We start from the raw sequence: 23206 nt of genomic DNA, 5'->3' as shown, positions 1-23206 counted from the left end.
TTGCTGAGTCAAGCATTTCTGTTATTATTGCTCATACTTTACATGAGTGTTTTGAACCATCGTCTCGGACGGAGTATAAGTGTGGAGCTTCATTGTAAACCACACAGCTGAATATAATGCACATACAATCATAATGCATGTGCGCAAAGAACGCAAACGTACAGTATGCGCATTAATTATAATTTCATGTGAAAAATGCAACCAAATCATGTGAAAATATATATCAGGCTTTCTCCGAAAAAAAAATCGAAAATATGTTTCAAAATATATTTATATAAACATATTTTATACAAATATTGTTTTGGAGCATTTTTGTATATTTTTGAACATAAATCAAACAATCAATCCAAACTTACAGTATAAAATGTATTTTCTTGTCCCTAAACTGCATTTTGAAATACATTTTGGTATGCTTCAAAAAAAATGCCCCAAAACTATATTGTTAGATTAGTATTTTTTTTGTATTTATATATATATATATATATATATATATATATTGTAGGATTGGAAATGCATTTTCTTGCCCCTAAAATACACTGAAACTAAATATATTTTCAATTTCAAAAATATATCATATTATAGAGCTTTACTCTGCATATACTTTCTTCACTTAACATACATTTACATTATATTTAAAAATATATTTTGGACAGTTTTTTACTCCTTTTTTTAGCATATGGCTTGTAACCAATGAATATGAATTCTTAAGGAGTATCTTAGTAAAAACATGTGAAGTTGTGTGAATTTGATCCCCAGATCCAGGGTAATTCTTAAGGGCACGCGCCCATTGTGAGCGACCAGCACCTGGTCCATTATCCTCCCACAGGAAGCATTAGTTTCCAAGCAGGCAGTAACACAGACTCCTATGTTGAGTTCAGGACCCAGGGCAGCTCATGGGAACATTGCCATGGCTCCCGGAGCAGCAGATGTCTTTGGAGAGGTGAGGAGATGTCCGCCAGATGGCCGTGCAGATGTTTCCAGGTTGAGTTCTCACTGACCTTCACAGAGATGTCTCACAAACTCAACACAGAGGGATATTTTACTGCTCGGAGGTTGGTCGTTAGAGAGCTCAGGAGACTTGATGGAGCTCTCAGTAGTATTTATTTATCAGTTTCTTCAAAAATACATTTGTTGACTTACAGTAAGAGTGTAGAGCTATGAAATGAACGTGGTTAGCAGCTCAGATCATTTGGTAAGAGTTCATATTGACATCTTTGACTTTTGATTGAGACTTTGGTATCTCTCCATTTCTTTATGTATAAAACATTTTAAGAAGAAACAAATGAGGGCATAATAGTACAAATATCCGGCAGTTTAGATTTAAAGGGATAGTTCACCCAAAAATGAAAACTGTCATTATTTACAGTTCTCAACATCTTCATGTTGCCTCAAATAATGCTATTTTTCTCAATCAGAGAAATGCTGATGAATCTTAATGATGTCTTTCAGGCTCCAAAATGCTTCTGAAAATCTTCAGTGATGTCATCTAAAAATTTTTTTTAATCTGACAAGGATCTGAATGTGATGTCAGATTTTTTAATGGCTATACTCACTAAAGCTGCATTTATTTGACCAAAAATACAGACCCCCCCCCCCCCCCCAGTAAACTGGTTTAATATTTTTGAAATTTAAAATAATGTTTTCTTTTTGCGTATATGTTCAAATATAATTTATTTCTATGATGTAAAACTGAATTTTCAGCAGAATGATTTTCCTCTCACCCAAAATGTCATGAATCAGACCACTGTGGCTCTCTCCGATGGCCACCTTCACCTGAGTATTGACTTTCTCGGACTCCATTTCCCATGCACCCCAAACTGAGACTAATCACCTGCACAGGTGTTTCCCATCCACTGCTCTACTTAAGCAGCATTTACATTCACACTCATTGCGAAGTCTTGTTCCCCGTCTGACTTGTTCCCCGCCTGGACTGTTTGACTACTGTTGATTCTGCCACCTGCCCTTGTGATCTTGCTCTCTGGAACTCTGATTGTTTTGCTGCCTGCCCTGACTCCTGCCCGGTATCGTTTCTGTCTCTGCTTTGCCTCTGATATACCTGCCGCTGTTGTTTGATCACTGCCTGTTTGACCCTGATCAAGATTATTAAAGTAATCTGCAAATGGATCCACAGTGTCACTGTGTGAAGAATAGCTGTGTAAACATTTCTTCTTTGTGTTCCGCAGGGGAGGAAATAAAATCATACACTCATAGTTTGGAAAAATGTGATAATGACATAATGTTCATTCTCAGGTGAACTGTCTCTTTTAGTCTAAACCGATATCTTTTTTTCAGAGACTCTTTTTGTCTAATACGGCGAGTCAGTCCCAAAGGCTGTCTTCATTACCTTACATAACTCCTGAAATACTTAATATAAAATAACGGGCTGAAATGACTTTGAGGTTTAGCTCACCGCCGTCTCAGATCTCTCGCCTGAAAAGCACTTCCGTTGTAAGTGTGTCACCGGAAAGCAGGAGCCACAATCCCATGCGGTATTGGAACAGGCCGGTGTGCTTCAAAAGCCACCGAGATGAAAGGTGGAGAGGAGCTGATGAGAATACGCGGGGTGGAATCACTGGCTAATTAACTTTTTGCTGAAATGAATCCTTTGAACTGTCATTGATGTCTAGACACTCATGTAACGACCTCTCTTCCTCCTGCTACAGATACAGCTCGACATTAGCGCAGAGCGTTAACAAACCGCACAAACTGGGCCAGGAAACCGCGCCGTGTATTTCATCGTGCATTCGCGGGACGGTCCCTTGTTGGATGACGTTCATGACGCCCTAGAATCTGAGCTGATGCGGTGAAATTAATGCAATTAAACAATTCAGCCGTGAACAGCATCTCGAGGAATTATGGGTGTGTTTGGGTTTATATGCGAGCTGTGTTAATAAGAAAATATGGCAAAGCCTCAAGAAAGTGCTTTAATACGAGTAACAGTGAGAAAAAGCGATAAGGAGAAAACAAGTGACATGACATTATGGAAGTAATTATGGATGAAAAAAAATATTGTAGTATAGTATATATTATAAAAGTATTATAGAAGCCCATTTCTGAGACATAAGATAAAATGATCATACTTTGGTAAATCATGTTTATGGCATGAAAATTCCAAATTCGTACATACTATGTAATATTTATGAGATGAAAAATTGAAGGTATTATGACATAAAAGTAATTTAAAGACATTAAAGACAAATTTACATACTAAGTCATAATTATGACATAAAAGTCTAATTATTTACATACTAAGTAATATTTAAGATAAACAGTTGAAATTATGATAATATTATAACATAATTATGAGAAAATGATAACAAGCCATATTTATGACATGAAAAGTCAAAATTCTTACTAAGTAGTATTTAAGAGATGAAAAAGTCTAAGTTATCATACTAAGTCATAATTATCAAAGAAAGTTCAAGTCAAGTATGTACGAAGTAAAAAACTAATTAAGTAATCTTTATGTGATAAAAATTATGACATAAAGACAAAATGATATACTGAATCATAATTATGTCAAAATACTAATTTTATGAGATAAAAAGTTGAAATTGTTATGACAGACAAATTGACATACTGACAAGTCATTTATGACATGAAAATATTTACATGCTAAGTAATATTTATCAGATAAAGTCACAAATATGATATAAAAAGTTGTAATTATGGCGTTGTAATTATGGTTATGACATAAAAAGGAAAAAATGACATAAGTCTTATTTAGAACTTACATAAATAAGTCAATTAGGACAAACTGAAATTGAAAATCCACAGTTAATGCGTAAAAATTATGACAAAACGTTGAAACTATTACCTTCTAAATCATAATTGCAGTATAAACTAAAAAGTCATCATTCTTACAAAAAGACAACTTGTTTTTTGTTATAATTGGTTTTTCTGTCATAATTTGGACTTTATATCTCATAATTTTGATGTTTTAACTCACAATTATGATTTAGTATCTCATAATTTTGACTTTTTTATCCTAATTTTTAACTCCCATTTGTAGTACTATTGAAGAAAAAAAAAAAAATGATGCGGTGCAAATTTGTAAAGAAGGAAAAACGTATTGGCATGTAGAATTTTCCATATGAACAGGTGTAGATGAGCTGACAGTGAATGTCAAATGTTTCCCGACCCGACAGCAGCTCCACGCCGTGTTTAGTCTGTACATCTCTGTGCATCTGTGCTCACTTTCTCCAAATTATTTAATCAGCGCATGCCTCGCGGTTTCCTCTAAATATAGGTCAGCGCGCACAAAACACACACACACGCTCGCACGGATCTGAAGTAGCTTATTACTCATACTTGGCGACTGCAGCAACATGACAGCACAGGTGATTTGTGTAAGCTCAGGAAAAATTGAGGCACTTTAGCTGCATTATTGATGAAAATTAGTCCCTGCTGGTGTGTTTCTGTGATAAAGCTACTGAATTAAAGGAAATGGATACATGAAAATACTCCACCGGCATAGTGAGAGCTTCCTGAGAAAAAAGCAGGGAATAGGGAAAGAATGAAATGTAGGAGTGAAGGAAAGCGTGCGGATGAGGGAGAGAATCCCTCCGAGGTTTATCGACACCATTGCACATCACAGATCCAGGAAAACGGCACGCTGTAATCCCTGACCGTAAAACACTACAGCACGCTAATGTAAACACACATAACAGCTGTCCGCTTTCAATTAACACATCACGCTGCAGGGAAGTCTGGGAAAAGAGCAGAATTTCTCCTAAATGATAAATCCAGTGTTTTCTAATGGTCATGCATTTTCTCGCTTTGTATTTCTTGGTTTCTCTTTGTGTCTTAGTCGGGCTGTTGTTAATTGGGTTCAGTGGCCTGACTGCAGGGCGGCACGACTCGAGCTTTATTTTCAGAGCAGGCGGCTCATGTAAATGAGGCTGGAGTGTGTTCGTCCTATTAAAGAGCAGCTCTCCCTTCCCTCGCTTTCATTCAGACATTTCTAACATGATAAATGCTGTTTGACAAACATGACTTGTTATTGTACTCCTGGTTCTTTTTATCCTTCTGCACTTCATATAATGAAATGATGCTGTGGTCATGGCAATTATTTTATAATAATACTCAAAAGTTTAAAACAATATTCAAATCAAGACTAAATCTAATCATTCTAAAACATACTAAGTCATAATTTATTAATTACAATAAATTAATAATAAATCTATAAATAAATAAAAAGGCACAATGATACCATAATAAAATAATAGATAATACAAAAAAGTCATAATTTATTAATTACAATAACTTAATAATATATAAATATAATAATACAATACATATATAAATAAATAATACAAACAAATATATATTTTATTAATTTCAATTAATTAATATTATGCAAAGGAATACAATAAAATAAATTATGACACAAATATTCAAATAATATTATTATCAAGTCTAACTATAATCATACTAAGTCATAATTATGAAACTAAAAGTTTATGACATAAAAAAGTTTAAATTATGAGATAAAATAAATTATGACATAGGCTGAAATTATATATATGCATGTGAAAGTAGCATATGAAAGGGATACAACAAAATTTACATTGACTGCAGGACAGAAAACAACGTCCTATTTCTCAAGCCATTTACGTTGTGTTTTGTTGTTGTATTTTTTTTTTCTGGCTTTAAAATAGTTTTAGAGTAATATATGAAATTATATACAATATGAAAATTCTAAATATTTAAAATTATTCTAAATATATTGCACTCTAACTATAGAGTCCCTCGCAAGGGGATCCATCAAAAAGTTTCCATTAGGGAATCCGGTAGTAGCTGAACCCGTAGTGTGTGTCCCGTCTGCATCTCATATCACCACGGCAACCTTGCTTTCCCAGCGTTAACGCCATCCCTGATGGGACTGTTGATTGCAGCATGTGCACATGGAGCAGAGGTTAACGCAGCCCCCGACGGGACCACTGATTTTCAATTTGCTTTCCATTAGGGATCAACCACATCAGTCCAGAGAGACCGGAGAACCCTCATTAGTGAGTCTCTCAACGGCGCTCCCTCATCCGCATTTCACTTTTACTCACTTTTCCTTCCTTTTGCAAAGAGATGCTTATCAGCCACACGGAATGAGGAGTATTATCATAATTGCATACAAATTAACAGCGATAGGCCGATGGAATATTCAGGTGCATTACTTGCACGCAACAAACATCCCGATGTTATAAACTGCGGATGATTGCAGAACCGCCCCCGTCCCAATTGGCCTGCCAATGAAACATTGGCTTTGGTGAAGTCATTTGCATGCAGCGGAATTCAGAGACTCTTTGCATCTGAAATGAAATCAGTAGTTGAAGATGAGTTGAGTGGTTTGGCCTTGTAGGACAGATAGATGACATGTTTAACGCACTTGTTAAAGGAATAGTTTATGCAAAAATAAAGATTTACTCACTTTCAGGCTATCCAAGATGTAGAGTTTGTTTCTTCATGGGAACAGATTTGGAGAAATAGCATTACATCACTTGCTCAACAGTGGCTTCAACAGTGGCTCCTCTGTAGTGAATGGGTGCCGTCAGAATGAGAGTCCAAACAGGTGATAAAAACATCACAATAATCCACACCACTCCATTCCATCAACTGATGTCTTGTGAAGCCAAAAGATGCATGTTTGTAGGAAACCAATTACAGCGTTCCAGCATTACTGCGTTTTAACTTTAAATGGTTGCTTCTGTCCAAAATACGAGTTCAGAATCCATAATAACACTCCCTGCAGTGAAAAAGTCCATCTCCTGTTGTCTTCTCACATCAAAATCCACCTACAGTTTTCTTCACCTACTGTTTTGGTTTGTAAAAGGTGCTTGATCTGTGCAGATTTCTCTCCTGATTCAGACAAGATTACTTTTTCACTGAAGAAAGCAATATTATGCAAAAAAGGACATATTTTAGCCAGAAGCAAAGGTTTGAAGTTAAAAAAGTCTTAAGGATGGATTTGTTCCTTACAAACACGCAGCTTTTGTCTTCTCAAGATGTTAACTGATGGACTGGAGTGGTGTGGATTATTGTGATGTTTTTATCAGCTGTTTGGACTCTCATTCTGACGGCACCCATTCACTGCAGAGAATCCATTGTTGAATAAGTGATGCAATGCTACATTTCTCCAAATCTGTTCTAGTGAAGAAACAAACTCATCTACATCTTGGATGGCCTGAGGGTGATGAATTTTTCGTTTTTGGGGGAAGAAGCATTGCCATGTAACCACAGCTTTCATTATGCCTTTAAGCCGTGAGAATGAGTTGCTTGTGTGTCCTGCTGAGCGGAGCAATATGGAATTTTTCACGGTCACAGAATGCATTCATTTTATTTTGGATATAATTAGCCGACATTTGTTCTGCTTTGATGCTTGTCAAGTTCAGGGTAAGAAATGAGTCTCTACCAAGGGACAAGAGTTTGTGTGTGTGTGTGTGTCTGTGTGTGTGTGTGTTTAATTTGTTCCCCTTACTCCTTTAATATGCACATGCTCTTGCAATTCCCGTAACAATCCCAAAGGTCGAGGCCTTGCAAGCACGTCCCGTAAAACAAACACGACCGTCTGTTTACCGCCTTTCACACATCACTTACAGGACAACAGAATGTGTGTGCACACACAGTCATACTCGTAATTTGCTATAGCATACAGGCATCATGTTACCATGGGAACCATTGAAGCCATGAACATGATTGGCTTACCCTGTTTCTTAAGACAGATTGACATTGACCATCAGCTAGATGTTGATGGGATAGTTTGTGTTAAACCGTGGCTGCGTTTGCATTTATTCTACCCACCACTTTTCTTTTAAATAGTAAAATTTTTGGGACAGTATGCAACAATACATTTTTTATGTTAAATGTCTTAACATTTGGAAATTCAGATGAATAATGAGTTTTTAAAAAAGTTATCAAAAGTGGCAATAAAGATGTTTATAATGCTACAAAAAATGTAATGCTGTTCTATGTAAAATGCACCCTTTCTGAACATAAGACTTTTTTTCAAAAATATTAGCACCCCCAAACTTTTGAATGATGTTGTATATATTAGTATATTTCTGAAAATGTTGTTATAATCTTAAAATGTATTGTTCTTACATTTATAATTAATGACAATCAGTTTATAGTTGTATACTGTGGCTTTATATAATATATAATATAATTTTGGTTCTTTTCTGTCATTCACAGGGCTTCAGTGTGCTTTGCCTTGTCATATATTTTTTGCTTTAAATGAAAGCTTGTTAAGTTATTCATATCAGAGCTGGTTGGTTTGGTTCATGGCCTCAAACCTCTTACTGAAGTTTATTTATGAAATGAACATGAAGAAAATGAATAGGAGAATGTGAATGATCACTGATACGGGCCGACTTTAGCTTGGTGCGAGAGCGCTTTAAGAGCTTGTTACAACATATATAATATAATATGTTAACAATTTAATATAATATGTTGGACAATTTAATTTGGAGTTGATATTTGCTGTAAATATTCATCTTGTTGCATGTTTTAAGCGTTCACCCTGTGCTCCTTTATAGACGCATTATCCTGCAAGACACCGGAGAACAGAAACAGGAAGGCGGAACAGATATGAACATCTCTTTGTGTTTTATGAGAGCTGAAATTGTATTTGCGATTGAAATGAAAGTGATAGGCAGAGACACAGTAATTATACATAATGATTTTTCCCAGCAGGCTCTGGGCTGCCCATGCCATTCCAAAGAGAGACACTGCAGGGATGTGCGGCAAGAGAGATTCGTAGAAAATTACAGAAAATGGTTTTAATTATTTTGCTTCAATAGCGTCTGTCTGTTGCTTTCATAGAAAAGCTCCCTGGGATACAGTATTTTTAAATTATAATTTAAAAGAAACACCTTCCACCCTCTTTATTTTTGCTGTAAAACAGAGTGATGAATAGTATTTCTCCATCTGGAGCTGTTTTCTGAGATGTATATCCTGTCCCATCATGCCGTGCGCCTCCGTGTTTGCTGCGCTTTTCACGCCGTTGGGAGATATTTTTGGTCAGGTGTAAATTAGCGCGAGACGGGACGTAAAGAGAGAGCGTCTCCGTACTCTGACAGTGTACAGAACAGAATCACTTCTAATTTGAAAGGGTTTTGGCTTATTATCAGTTTAAAGGAATAACTCACCCATGTAATTCACCTTCATATTTCTTATTTTAAATCCTTGCATGCTTAAACATTGATATAACAATTTTTTTATTTATTATTTCAATTATTTTATTGTTTTTTGTTTTATTTTGTGCTTTTTTTCTTTCGTATTTTATTTTTATGTTATTATGTTGTGTTATATTTTAGGGGAATCTAGGGGATTCTATTCCCCATTTTATTTAGTTTTGTTTTATTTATTTATTTATTGTATACAATTTTGTGGGGGGTTTTCCGTTTCATATTTAGCTTTTTATTTTGTTATGGTTTGTCTTTTTTTACACAATATAACTTTACACAAACAGACTGATTATGTTTTGCATTTTAAATTTATTTTATATTTAATTTTATTTAATTTTATTTTGCAATAATGGCATGTTTTGATGGTATACTTTAAACATGTATTAGCTGCCAGCTGGCCAGCAAACTCGGGGACAGGTCGAGATAATTGTCTTTGGTAATCAACAGCATGCCACAGATGCTGTAAATGGACATTAAGGTGAAAATATCCCAGAATATCCATATTATTTACACCTGCCTCCCAATCCCATTTTTAGAAAATGCTAATAAAGCGGTACAAACATAAGGCAAATGCTTCTCATTAAATACAATGGCTCTCTATAATCAAATGAGTGTTCTAACAACACTCTGGGTCATAATAGGACTTCATTAAACAAGCTTCTGTCATTCTTTTGACCCGTAAATTCAGCAGGGATAATTGAGGTTGTTACAGCCTGATGCATGTTGGCCAAGTGTGGGTGTTTCCTGAGATAAATGGAAGATGCAAGCGCTCATTGATCCGGCCGGCGCAGAGCGTGAAGGGCATGGAGACGCCCGGATTTACGTCTGCGGAGGGAGCCGTTCAACTGGACAGCCATGAGCGTTTTTTGAAGGAGAAAGACAAAGACAGAAAGTGTACGAGAGATCAACACAAGACTTTGATGGTTTGACGTTGACAGTGTCTTTTAGACAAAAATAAAAAAATAATAACTAAACACTTAAAACGCCTCCTTTAGCATTAGCATGACAGCCAGACTTTTGACTTTCAGACCAAGTCCAGGCCAAATCATTGCTTATTCTGATCAATAACTGTCCATTTAGACCGGAAGGGGCCATGTAGTCCTACAAAACCACTTTTGGCTTTCATCAAAGTCATGCTCACCATGTAGCTGTTTCCGGACTAAGAACCTGACAGAGGTTCAAGGTTTGTCAGGTTAGCATGTTCCATTTAGCCATTGCTGGTAGATGCCATAACTGCAGCGTTCTGCATTCAGAAGGAGCTGTGCATTCTGATGAAAGACATTAGGTTGAGATGGAGGTCCTGGGGGATGCTTTGCTTTGTTTTATATTAGTTAGATTAAAGTTATATTTTACACAATATAACTTTACACAAACATAATTTTGTCCCCCATTATTTTACTTTATTTTATTTTATTTTATTATGCCATGCCAGCAAATAATGACAGATTTTTATTTTTTTATTGAATTTTCACTACTTTATGTGCACGTTTCCTATATATATATATTTTTTTTACATTTGCATTTATATTTTAAAATTAAGTTTTCTAGTATTCTTAAAAGCTAAGGATGTGTTTGTGATAAAGGCCAGTACTCAGCTTGACTGCTGTTGTGCTTCACACACACACACACACACACACACACTCACACACACACACACTCACAGAGGCAGCAAATGAAAGTCTTTCATTTTGACACAAATAATCTGATGAATGATTGTCAATGAAGATGGAAGAAGATGTTATAGAATAGACAACATGATTTTCAAGTGTCAATATATTGACTCTCTCAGACACGTATAACAGTGTCCACATACACTGCCTTGTGTGTGAGTGTGTGTGTGTGTGTGTGTGTGTTTATATACCTAGTGATTTCCATCACAGCACATGTCAGTATATGATAATATGAACAAATGAATTCATTTTCTCTCCATATTTGCCATCCGCACAGACTCATTACGAGCCTCTATTGCTTTGCTGGAACATGTGTGTTTTTCCGTGAGCATCTCTGCTCCCTCATAAGGCCTGGTGTCAGACTGTCATGAGATGATGGATGGGAGCTCCCGTCCGCTCTGTCTCTTTGACTCCAGTGTGAGTTCATTCATGTTAAATCGGCGCTGGGAATTCACATCTCGGCTCAGAGAGGTCTGAGTTTAGAGAGCAGGTGTCAGCGCACCTCCACAAAAGACCCGACGTCATGCACACGCATGCTTCTGAGAACTGTGAAATGCTAACATCTGCATTTTGATGTAAGTATAAACAGGTGCAAAATATATTGTTATAAACTGATTGCCTCATGCAAAGCATTTATAGATCGCTTTGCACTTTTGCACTTTTTTTGATCACAATTGGTCATTTTTTAAAAATGCATTATTTTATTGTAAACGTTTGCTGCGTTGCACAAATCAGCACTATTTTCCCATTTTGACCATCTTTTGAAGAATTTTGGAAGACATAATTTTGGAGGATTGTAGTTACAGCACCTGTCCAGCAGGGAGTAACTGCAAAACTAACTAACCTACTGGACAGGTGCTGTAACTACGTCACAAAGTGGGCAAAATCCTACAGAAGCAGCCGTGTGTTCTGAATAAATATTAAATTATTATTATATTATTATTATAGTACATCTATTATCAGTAAGTTTATTTGTTTATTTAGGAGCTTTAATACAGTATGATCAGTCATATGGCACTTGCAAACTGAATTTTATATAATACAATGTTATTATATTACATGTTTTGCAAGTTTGTTTATTTATTTATTTGGTGAAATAAGGAGATTTAATGGAGTATGATCAGTCACATACTATTTGCAAACTAAAATTTATACATAATAAAATTAGATTATATTAAATTAGATGTTTTGCAAGTGCTTATTTTAAACTTATTTGTTTATTTTTTTGGAGAAATTAGGAGTTTTAATACAATACATGGCACTTGCAACAAAACGTAATAAATGTCATTGCATTTATTTGTCAGTGTGTTTATTTATTTATTTATTTTTATTTGAGGTGATACAAATAGTTCACTGTCTGCTGCAAGAAATGTCCTTATAGTGTTGCAAAGCAGTTGCTCATTCCAAGTCACTATGGATAAAAGTGCCTGCTAAATGACTCAATGTAGTTGCAGAGATGAAAGGGAATGAGAGCGGTTAACTCTCTGGATGTGTTTTCAACCACCTTGATGGCTTTGTGTATGTTAGTGTGTTAAATCTGAGTGCACATACACCGCAATCAAACAAACCAATACATAACACATCATTTATACAGTAACAAGTATCACCATATTGTTGCTGTAGCTACTTCCATAATGTGTCATTTGAACATAATAGTATCTGAATATAATGTTTTTACAGAATCACCTATAAGGCCACAATGTGAGGTTTTGGTGTTTCACGAACAAACATCACTACAGTACAGTTGTATTGTCATAGCAAGCTCACTGTATTCCCATAGAGTGGATGGTTTGATATGGAATAATTATACTTCAGCTCTGAGCGGGACCTTCCCAGCAGGCCATCTGAGACGGGCCTTACTGTGAGTGTATGTGTGTGTGTGTGTGTGTGTGTGTGCTGGGCTCAGCTGGGAAGAGAGATTGAGCTGATCTGGTTTTATACAGGAGAGAGAGGAGGTTTGAGGAGCTCGGCTAGATTTCTCTGCTAAGATGAATATTTGATCGTCCTCACTTCTGAAATGACAGCATTACAGTAGATGAGAGGCGCGTCAGAGCATTTGCCATTCCGTTTTTAGTTTCTAGGACGCAAGCTCCTTTCTCAATACCTGCACGTCCCCGGGCTTGACATGATACCAACATTTCAGGAGATCATTTATGAATGCCATACCAGAAGAATATCATTTTCTATGCCATATGCTATTGAACACTGTTCTTTATTTAAGAATTTGAATGTAAATATTAACACATTAAATGAAAACATTCATAAGAAGTCTATAATTGTTATTCAGTAAAGTAAACATTGCTTCAGGCTTTTTAAGTTAATTATTCACGACAAGTAAACAGCTTTTTTTTTTTGTCATTTTTGGTATTGCTTTTTTATTTTTTATTTGAGCTTTTTTTTAATGTCAGTTCAACTCAATTTATTTAAGTTTGTTGCCATATTTTACTCTGAAACAAGTATATTTTGCAAGGTAACATTAAAAGAGTTTGAGGTATCATAAAATGATACGCAGACCAGATTCAAACTCAAGTCGACTTCATAAGCAACTTGGATGAAGATCTGAAGATCTGATTTGAATGAACATCAAATAGCAGTTCCATCTATATACACGACTCATTCTGCTCTCATTTAATGTCTGATTATGTCTGACTGAAGTTCCATCAGTGATTGATGTTTGGTGGTTTTGATCAAAGTCTGAGGGTTAGCACTCAGAATTTAAACCCTCCATGCATGAAATACACCACCTTGTTTCTCTCCATGTAAAGCGCTGACTGTTCTCCTCACAGATTAAAGGTTTTTCTTTCTTTGTCTTTGTCTGCACACAAACACACACACACACACGAGCCGGTTTGATTTCTGTGTCAAGAGCAGGTTCATACTCTCGTCTCAGTCGAGAACAGACACATGAAGACTTGAAAGTCTGAAATCATGCTGTTCTGCAGATTTGTAGCGCTCACCTGCCGGACGGCCTGTCCCGGATCTGCAGCTGTGAGGAGTGTGTCTCGCTCCTGCTGTCTGTTGAGATTAGGGTGAAAAGGGCAGCTTATATATTCCTGTAGGAGTCCGTCGGTGAGGTCTTGTGCACTAAATTGCACCTAGATTATGACTTTTGTAAGAGTTGTAAATATCAGACTGGTTGGCAATACGGATGCTATTTTTAAATTATCGGAAAAAAGCTAATAATCATGCAGCTTTAACAGAATTGTACACCTATGATTTTTCCAAAACTCTACAGTCTTTACAATAGTAAATACACATTTTCTGTTTACAGAATATGTGTGAGTGTGTGTGTGTGTGTGTGTGTGTGTTCACTGCTGTGTGTGTGCACGTTGGATGGGTTAAATGCAGAGCACGAATTCCGAGTATGGGTCACCATACTTGGCTGAATGTCACTTCACTTAAAATAGTAGCTAAGGCCACCTAATATAAAGTGTGACCCTGTGCATCTTTAGTGAATCGTGACAGTACTATATTAATGCCAAAAGACGGTTTGCGCAGGTGCAATCTGGCCCTATATATATACTGTGATCTTAAAGTGATATTTCCATCTAATTTAATAGAAAAAATTGCTGGTATAAATGACTCTATTTAGGTTGATTCAGTGAAGGTTACAATACTTTTTACTCATGAAACAAGGCAATTTTAGCTTATTTTTAGGTTGCAATTTATTTCAGTTTCACCACACACACACACGTTTGTTTCTGTCAATTGTGGGGACTTTCCATAGACTTCTATTACTTTTTTACTGAGTAAATTATATTTTCTATCCCCTAACCCAACACTAACCTTAAAATTACCCCTTTCAGAAAACCTGTTTGCATTGTTACACTTTCAGATAAACATAATTTACTATTTTTTTATAATTTTTCTTCCCCTCGTGGGGACCACAGCCCGGTCCCCACAATGTCAAACATTTCAGGTTTTACTATCCTTGTGGGGACATTTGGTCCTTACAAAGTAGCATAAACAAGTACACACACACAGCAGTGAACACACACACACCGTGAACACACACCCGGAGCAGTGGGCAGCCATTTATGCTGCGGCGCCCGGGGAGCAGTTGGGGGTTCGGTGCCTTGCTCAAGGGCATCTCAGTCGTGGTATTGAGGGTGGAGAGAGCGCTGGACATTCACTCCCCCCACCTACAATTCCTGCCGGCCGGAGACTCGAACCCGCAACCTTCGGATTACAAGTCCGACTCTCTAACCATTAGGCCACGACTTCCCCGTACTATGTACTTACACCAAAAAAAACAATGTACAATGCACTTATTGTGGTCATATTGTATTGCAAAACACTTTTTACTGCTATTGAGGTGGGATATGGGTAAGGTTAGGGACAGGTTTGGAGGTATGCGTAGGTTTAAGGATGGGTTAAGGTGTAAGGGATTGGTCAACCTTGTAATTACAGAAATTAATTATAATAGGTATTTAAAAAAAATATATATGTGCAATGTAGAAACATGTATGTACACAATAAGTGCATTGTACCAAATGATTAATTTAAATGTAAGTACACAGTAGTTAAGGCCACCTAATATAAAGTGGAACCACGCAGAGTGAAGAATTAGCACTGAAAGGGCAAGGGCACACACTGTAAAAAAAAAAAAAGTTGAGCAGACTTAAAAATTGAAGGCAACCAGCTTCAGCAAAATTTTGAGTTTTCTCAACTTGTTTTAATTTTATACACCAAAAAGTTGAGAAAACTCAAAAATCTCCTAAAAAATAAGTTGAGAAAACTCAAAAATCAGCTGAGGCTGGCTGCCCTAAATTTTTAAGTTTGCTCAACTTTTCTTTTTTTTTTTACAGTGCAGTTATTTTTGTGAAAATACCTTATTGAAAATGCATTTGTAGGAGTTTCCCTTTCAGATGTGAAATTTATGGGAGGAGAGTATTCAAATGAATTTACTAATGTTTGCACTTGTCAAATTAATGTCAAATTTGCTCCATGTCCAAACAAATGTCGGTAATTTTGGCTGCATCTGTGTTCGTTATTGTGTGTATTGTTAGTAAATCACATGCAGAATTTTCCTCCCATCGGCACTTTTATAGAATTGCGCTCTAACCAGAGATGCTCACAAGTCTCTGAGCTAGAGTCCAAGTCAAGTCTCAAGTCTCTGAGCTAGAGTCCAAGTCAAGTCTCAAGTCTCTTCATTATATTAAGTATCTGGTTATAATAAGTGTTGCATCACGTACAGCGACCCATCCAACACTGCATAGCTATATATAAGGAATTCAAAGCATGGAATATGTTATTATGACTCCTTTATCTATTAGCATACAGTATCAGCTTTGATTTTTATATATAATCAGTGTAAACAGGCTATTGCAACATGACAAAAACACCAAGAATGCTTTACTTTTAAGTTAATATTATCTGTATTTTAACTTGTAGCATGAACACACAGTACAGTACAGACCAAAAATTAAGAAAGACTTAATATGGTCAAACATCACATTGTAGCTAAATGCAAAACACTATTGCAACAAACCAAACGATGTGAAATATATGAAGAGTTCAGATGCAAAAGCCATCTGAAATTTTCTTTAGAATGATCATTTTTATCAAGCTTGTATATTTAAGTTCAATAATTTCACTTAAATGGCAATGAAAATGCAACTAATCATAGTTTATAAACTACTGTAAGTCAACACATCCCAAACTCTCAAACCAGTGTAATGTTACATGATCAACAATAATCCTGTAACCTGTTTGCAGACAACGTTAATTAACGTGATGGAAGCCAGCGGCACGTAAATGATTACGTTAATCGACCACCACAAGTTTGGCAATTAACCCTTGTACGGTGTTCGGATCTGTAGGACCCGTTTTCATTTTTTATCAAGAGAAAAATTATACGATTAATTATTTTTTCAAACTCAGACTCATTGGCCTTGGCTCATTTTCTGTGAAGATATATATCTGAACAAATTTTCAATGACCACACTGGTCACACACTCTCTCACACGCAAGCACACGCACACGCACACACACACACACACACACACTCACTTGGATATGTGGTTTACGTGACTCTCCATAGGCGTAATGGTTTTACTAATGTACCAACTGTATAATCTATCCTTAAATCCAAAGCTAACGATGAATGGCACAGCAGTCGACATGTTTGTTCGTTGTCCTCTAATGTATGGCGGCCGCGCCTAAAATAAAATTTAAAAAGTGTGGCCGGCCGCGCCGCGCGCAGCAGATACGTAGTACGTCACGTGTTACATGGGCAGGTTATAGGTAACAGAGGGAGGGGAATAACAGCGAGCTCATCAGTTGTTTCCTAAAAATAAACATTGTTCACGAGTCCCGCAGCTCGAGTCCGAGTCGAGTCTGAAGTCTTTCAAGGTCGAGTCTCAAGTCGAGTCTGAAGTCACTGTGTGTGCGACTTAAGTCGCACTCGAGTCCGAGTCTCAAACTCGAGTCCCCATCACTGGCTCTAACACTACTTTGCCCTGTTTAGTAAATGTGGCCCATATATATACAGTATGGGCCATGTATATGTATCTCATATGTTCACCAAGGCTGCATTTATTTGATTTGAAATACAGTAAAAACAGTAATATTGGGAAATATTTTTTACAATTTAAAATAACATTTTCTATTGTAATATATTTTAAAATGTAATTTATTCCTGTGAATATTCAGTATCATTACTCCAGTCTTCATTGTCACAAGAAATCATTCTAATATGCAGATTTGCTGCTCAAGAAACATTTCTGATTAATATCAATGTTGAAAACAGTTGTGCTGCTTTATATTTTTGTGGAAACTTTTATGCGTTTTGTTCAGATAAATAGAAAATTCAAAAGGACAGCATTTATTTAAAAATAGAAATCTTTAGCAACGATATAAATGGCTTTATTGTCACATTTGATCAAAATCGGTAATAATCTACTTTCATTTTTTGTCTGCATCTTTGAACAGGCCGAGACTTTGAACAGGTGCAGATCATCTGGTTGCGTCTGATGTGATGTCACACTGAAATACTTTATGGATGAGGAACAGAGATGAAGTGTCCGAGCGCTATAGAAAATCTCAGTGTTTCACTGGAGTCTCTGCCCACCGCTCTGTCATCAGCAAACGCTGTTTGACAGACTCTAATGTCTCCTGATTTATTAATAAAGGCGTTTATTTGATCTGCGGCGAGTTTTCTGTCAGTCTGAGGCAAACCGAGATTACATACTGAGCAAAACAGTGTGCCTGTGTGTGTGTGTGTGTGCAAGTGTGAAATCCTGTAGGTTGTATTATTTAAATGTGCCGTAAGCATTATTTTTATGGAACAGCATACAGAAAATGTCCCACTACTCGACACACATCATTGAAATAAGTTTTGTGAGAAATCACACCTGTCAGTGTGACGGCCGATTGTTTTGAGTTGGTCTCGGCCTGTCAGTCACATTGAGAGTTTTGGTTTGCTAACATCGGATTTGTTGTCATGACTTTGTACAATGGGATTTTTGGAGAAATGAGGCAGTCTGCTTCAATAGCTAATGCTAGAAACATACTTCATGCAATTACACTCTTAAAAATAAAGCGTCTTTATCGGCAGTGATGAAGAACCTTTAGCATCCATGGAATCTTTTCATTCCACAAAAGGTTCTTTATTGTGCAAAAAGGTTCTTTAGAATATTAAAAGGTTTTTTTTTTTAAGAATTGATCACTGCAAGATTCTTTTGGGAACCAAAACCCAGACATTTTAGACAATTTAGAAATCCCAGCCAGGAAAAAGAGGGCGTATTCTCACCCTATATAAACTCATCTTTCAGACGAACTCCACACACACCGCTTCCCATTTTTACTCCAATCCCCAATGGCACATTTTAAATGTGTGTGTGTGTGTGTGTCCTTTATTGCCAAACAGGTCTTGAACATTAACGTTCCCTCCGGCACAAAGCAGCAGAGCTCAGGACTGCACGCGTTTAACTCATCCTTGCATCATCTCTCCTTCCTTTCCCACTTTTCCCCGTGTCCCTTCAGCCTTTGCAGTTTCTCTTCCACTCATTTCTCTGTTGTCTTTCTCTTTCTTGTCTCTGAGAGCTCACAGAACTATAATCAATCTGTTTTTCCTCACACATTAATGCACACGCTCCAAAGAAATGAAAAGGAAGTGCTTTTCCAATGCTTGAAAACCTATTCAATAGCTCTGTTTTTAGACATCTTTTTAAAGTAATAGTTGTATTAAAACTAAAAAATATACTCACCCTCAGTCTATTCAAGATGAAGATGAGTTTGTTTCTTCATCAGATTTGGAGAAATGTAGCATTACATCACTTGCTCACCAATGGATCCTCTGCAGTGAATGGGTGCCGTCAGAATGAGAGTCCAAACAGCTGATAAAAACATCACAATAATCCACAAGTAATCCACACCACTCCAGTCAATCAATTATCAGCTTCTGAAGTGTTTGTAAGAAACAAATCCAAGACATATCATCAAGACGAACTTCAAACCATTGATTGCAGTTAAAATGATCCATAATACAGCTGAAAAATCATCTCGATTTATGCACAGATGCAGAGAAATATGCACAGATCAAGCACCATTTACAAGCCAAAACAGTTCTACACAAATATGTGGGTGGATTTTGATGTTAGAGACAACAGGAGATTGAGATTTTCACTGGAGGAAGTGTGATTATGGATTATGGACTCATATTTTATCCAGAAGTGACTATTTAAAGTTAAAAAGCCTAGACTACTTGTGGATATGTTTTATCTGTTTGGACTCTGACGGCACCCATTCACTGCAGAGAATCAATTGGTGAGCAAGTGGTGCTACATTTCTCTAAATCTGTTCCCATGAAGAAACATCATTTACATCTCGGATGGAGTATATTTTCAACGAATTTTCATTTTGAGGGTGAACTGTTCCTTTAAGGCATCAAATAATGCCATGTACATGTGTGTAAAGCAGCTCACTAGGTTTTGGAACAGAGCTGGTGTGCGTAGATTCCGACGGCCCCCTGGGAGGGAGGGGCTAACAGATTAGACTCATGAATATTCAACATGCTAATGAGAAGCAAATGAGGGGGTCTGTGCAGATAATTAGAATTGTGGCCAGCAGGATCTGGCACAAGAGAGAGAGAGAGACGCTTCAGTGGTCTAATATAAATTGTAAATATGGTGTCTCTGTAGTATGTGTTTATTGACGGATAAGGTAATTTATCTGCATCATCAGCAATTGAGTGTGTCTGTCAATCAAAGTGACAGTTCCCGAGAGGAGTGTTTTATTGCTCACAGGTTGCTCTCGAGATGCTGATGTTATAATATTTTCTTCTGTCCCAGCTTAATATGCAGAGACAACTTTTAAGTAAGGTTGATTTCCCAAAACACTGGGACTGTGGTGCTTACGAAACGCTGTTGTTTGTTTGAGCATCTCATCTAGATGGACAGGATTATCTGTTCGTTTTAAGCGTTTAGGAGCTGTGCTATTCTGAGTGGTTGCACAGTTCAGATTTTAGTTGCTTTCATTTAATCTTTAACTTTATCCCAGATGTTTCTCCTAAAATTACTAAATTCAATTTTATAGTCATTTCGTCTTGCATATATAACTTTTTTCTTTTTCAGAATTTTGCATGGCTGATGTTTCACCTCTGATTTCTTAAAAACACCCCAGGTGAATAGGGTGAAAAGTTGAACTATATGCATTTTGTTGACATATTACAGTCTGAAAGGATTTTGGATGTCTCTTTTTATCATTCCATATATCAGAAAATAAATAAATACATTTTCACTGTGTTTAGATCAAATGTTGTGTAAAATCAGGCAAATGCTATATGAACAAACCCCTCTATAAAAACCTTCAGAATAAAATTTAAATAAAATTGATTTCACATATAATAGAATATAGAACTATAGTGAAATATAGAGGTAAAAATGTGGGTAATGTGGGGCAGCCCAAATCATTTGATAAGAAATCTTTGAGTTTATATTAAAATATCAAATTTTCAGACTGGGGTAACTTGTCAAATCTGAGTCTGTGTTATTATTAACTAAAACTATGAAACATATTTTTGGTCATTTAAATGAAGCTGAAATAAGATAATATTAGGTACATTTAAATATTAGATGAAAAACTTTTTAAACTTAAATGAGCATTGGCAACTAGTTTTAGTAATTAAATTATTAAAACTATAAAAAAGTAAATCTATATAGAAATATACTAAAAAAAAAAAAATGACTATAGTACAGTGTATGAGACATTTTTGAAATCTCCTCAGAAACTGTAAAGATGTGAGATTACTGTTTGATTTTCTCAGGAGAAACATCTGAGAAATAGGAGACGTGTACATTTATTCTCCATTTGTTTCCATTGCTGTCGAGAAACCACAATTGAAATAAAAAAGAGATTTCATTGTGATTTCTCTTTCCTACGAGTCCATTTCTAGAGATCAACAGCACAAGTAAACCCAGCAGAATTTCAGTGTATTGCCTGTGTTTCAGGCAGTGTGTGTGTGTGTGTGTGTGTATGTGAGACGGTTTCTCTCATTAAAGGCTACAGGTCACAGATCTGCAGCACTGCAACTCAACTGCAATAGTCTGCAACCAGCAGCGCAGAGAGACTGAGAGAGAGAGATCTCAAAGACTTACTGCCTCCAAAGCACTGAACACACACGCTCACACACACACACACACACACACACACACACACACACACACACACACACACACACGCACAGATGATGCAACTTGGATTCAAGGGTAAACAGCAGAGGGAATGTGTGTTTGGATGGCAAGAGCGTGTGTGTCGCTGTGAGATGTTTGTATGTATGATCGTTCCGGTGCCGAGAGTCTGTTGTTTTATACATGCTGTGCTGGTGTGTGTTTATTTCTGTATCTGTAACACAAGCAGCGTATCAACAACCAGACTCAAACTCAGAGCACGTACACACTACAGTTTACAGAACACCAAGAAAGCACTTATTTCAATTGGGATGCTGCATGGCAAGGACAAACACCAGGATTTGTGACACTCCATCATGTGGTCAGCAGTTCACAATCTGATGGAGATCCACCGACCAATGAGAATTTGATAATAGGTATGAATTAGGGAATATTTTTAATATTTAATATATGTTTTTAAATATCAAGTCATTATATATAAATAAAGTCACATATGCAATTTTAGTTTCATATTTAAAATAAAATAAAAATGACAAAAACACACAACAGTATTAATAAAACTTTAACTAAATTTAAAATGTAAAAATAAAATTATTAAAATTAAGACTAATAATATATCAAGGATCCTAAAATAACATTAAAAAACATTTTAAAAATCTTAATAGTTCCAAACTACATTTGTCAAATATATTTGCATGCATTTTATTCTGTGATAAGTTGTTACAGTGCTGGGATACATGTGAGTGTTTTCTACAGCTAAGTGAAAGCTTCACAGCTGTAAAACATCCCAGAGGAGAGCTTAGTGAAGGATGTGTAGTCTTTACTGTTTCCATCAGGGCCATAAAGAGAATGTGTGTGTGTGTGTGTGCAGGTTTATGTGGTTTATGAGGACACATATTTGTATAATGACATGGGTATGACAGAGGTATTACAATATGAAGGTGGTTTATGAGGACACTGCCTATGTCCCCGTAATTCAAAAGACTTAAAAAACATACTAAATTGTGTTTTTTTGAAAATCTAAAAATGCACAAAGTCTCCTGTGAGGGCTAAGTTTAGGTGTAGGGTTGGTGTAGGGCAATAGCACACACAGTTTGTTCAGTATAAAAACCATTACGCCTATGGAGAGTCCCCATAAACCAGAAAAACCAACGTGTGTGTGTGTGTGTCTAGGTTCTGGCCTTGCATAGCTCTTGATGGCGTTTTACTGATGCTTTATATAGACACAGCTCTCCGTCTGTGTCTCTGGCCGTTAGTGTGTTGCTGTATATAGCTCATGGGGATGCTGATGGGGAGAGACCAGACCTGGACTCATAAAGATGATAAAGTCTGCTGCAGTGTCAGGCCTGGACACTCACAGAGGAAACCAGAGCTTATAATAGAATTCAGACTCCAGTATATTTTAACATGCTTTACAAACTAAAAATATTTCTGTAACATATTTTACTTTTGTTCTTGTACTATTTTAGTTTATTTTTATATTTGTATTCGCACTGTAATATTTGCGTTATTTAATTTGATTCATAAGTATAGCCTACGACAAAAAAGCTTCTTTTGTGAATGTTTACATATTTTTTTAGTTATTTATTTTTATGTATTTGTGAAAACATATCTACATATCATATAATATGTATTATACATTACATATTATACATTTTGATTCTGACATCATTTCGTGAAACTGATGTGATTTAGTAACTTCTCTGATTCAGTGAATCATTCGTTA

At 36.3% G+C, this 23206-nt stretch overlaps 1 protein-coding gene across 1 annotated transcript in view; it reads left to right on the top strand.

The window, feature by feature from the left end:
• Positions 1-23206, top strand: part of LOC306846067 (CUGBP Elav-like family member 5) — a gene marked incomplete at both ends in the record, with an annotated part of 166484 nt that overhangs the window by 105071 nt on the left and 38207 nt on the right. The window lies entirely within an intron of this gene.

The sequence above is a fragment of the Barbus barbus genome, assembly GCF_936440315.1.
Source record: "Barbus barbus genome assembly, chromosome: 26".
NCBI classification, from domain to species: domain Eukaryota; kingdom Metazoa; phylum Chordata; class Actinopteri; order Cypriniformes; family Cyprinidae; genus Barbus; species Barbus barbus.
The sequence above is the reverse complement of the archived record's forward strand: the minus strand, read 5'-3'. Positions and strand labels throughout refer to the sequence as shown.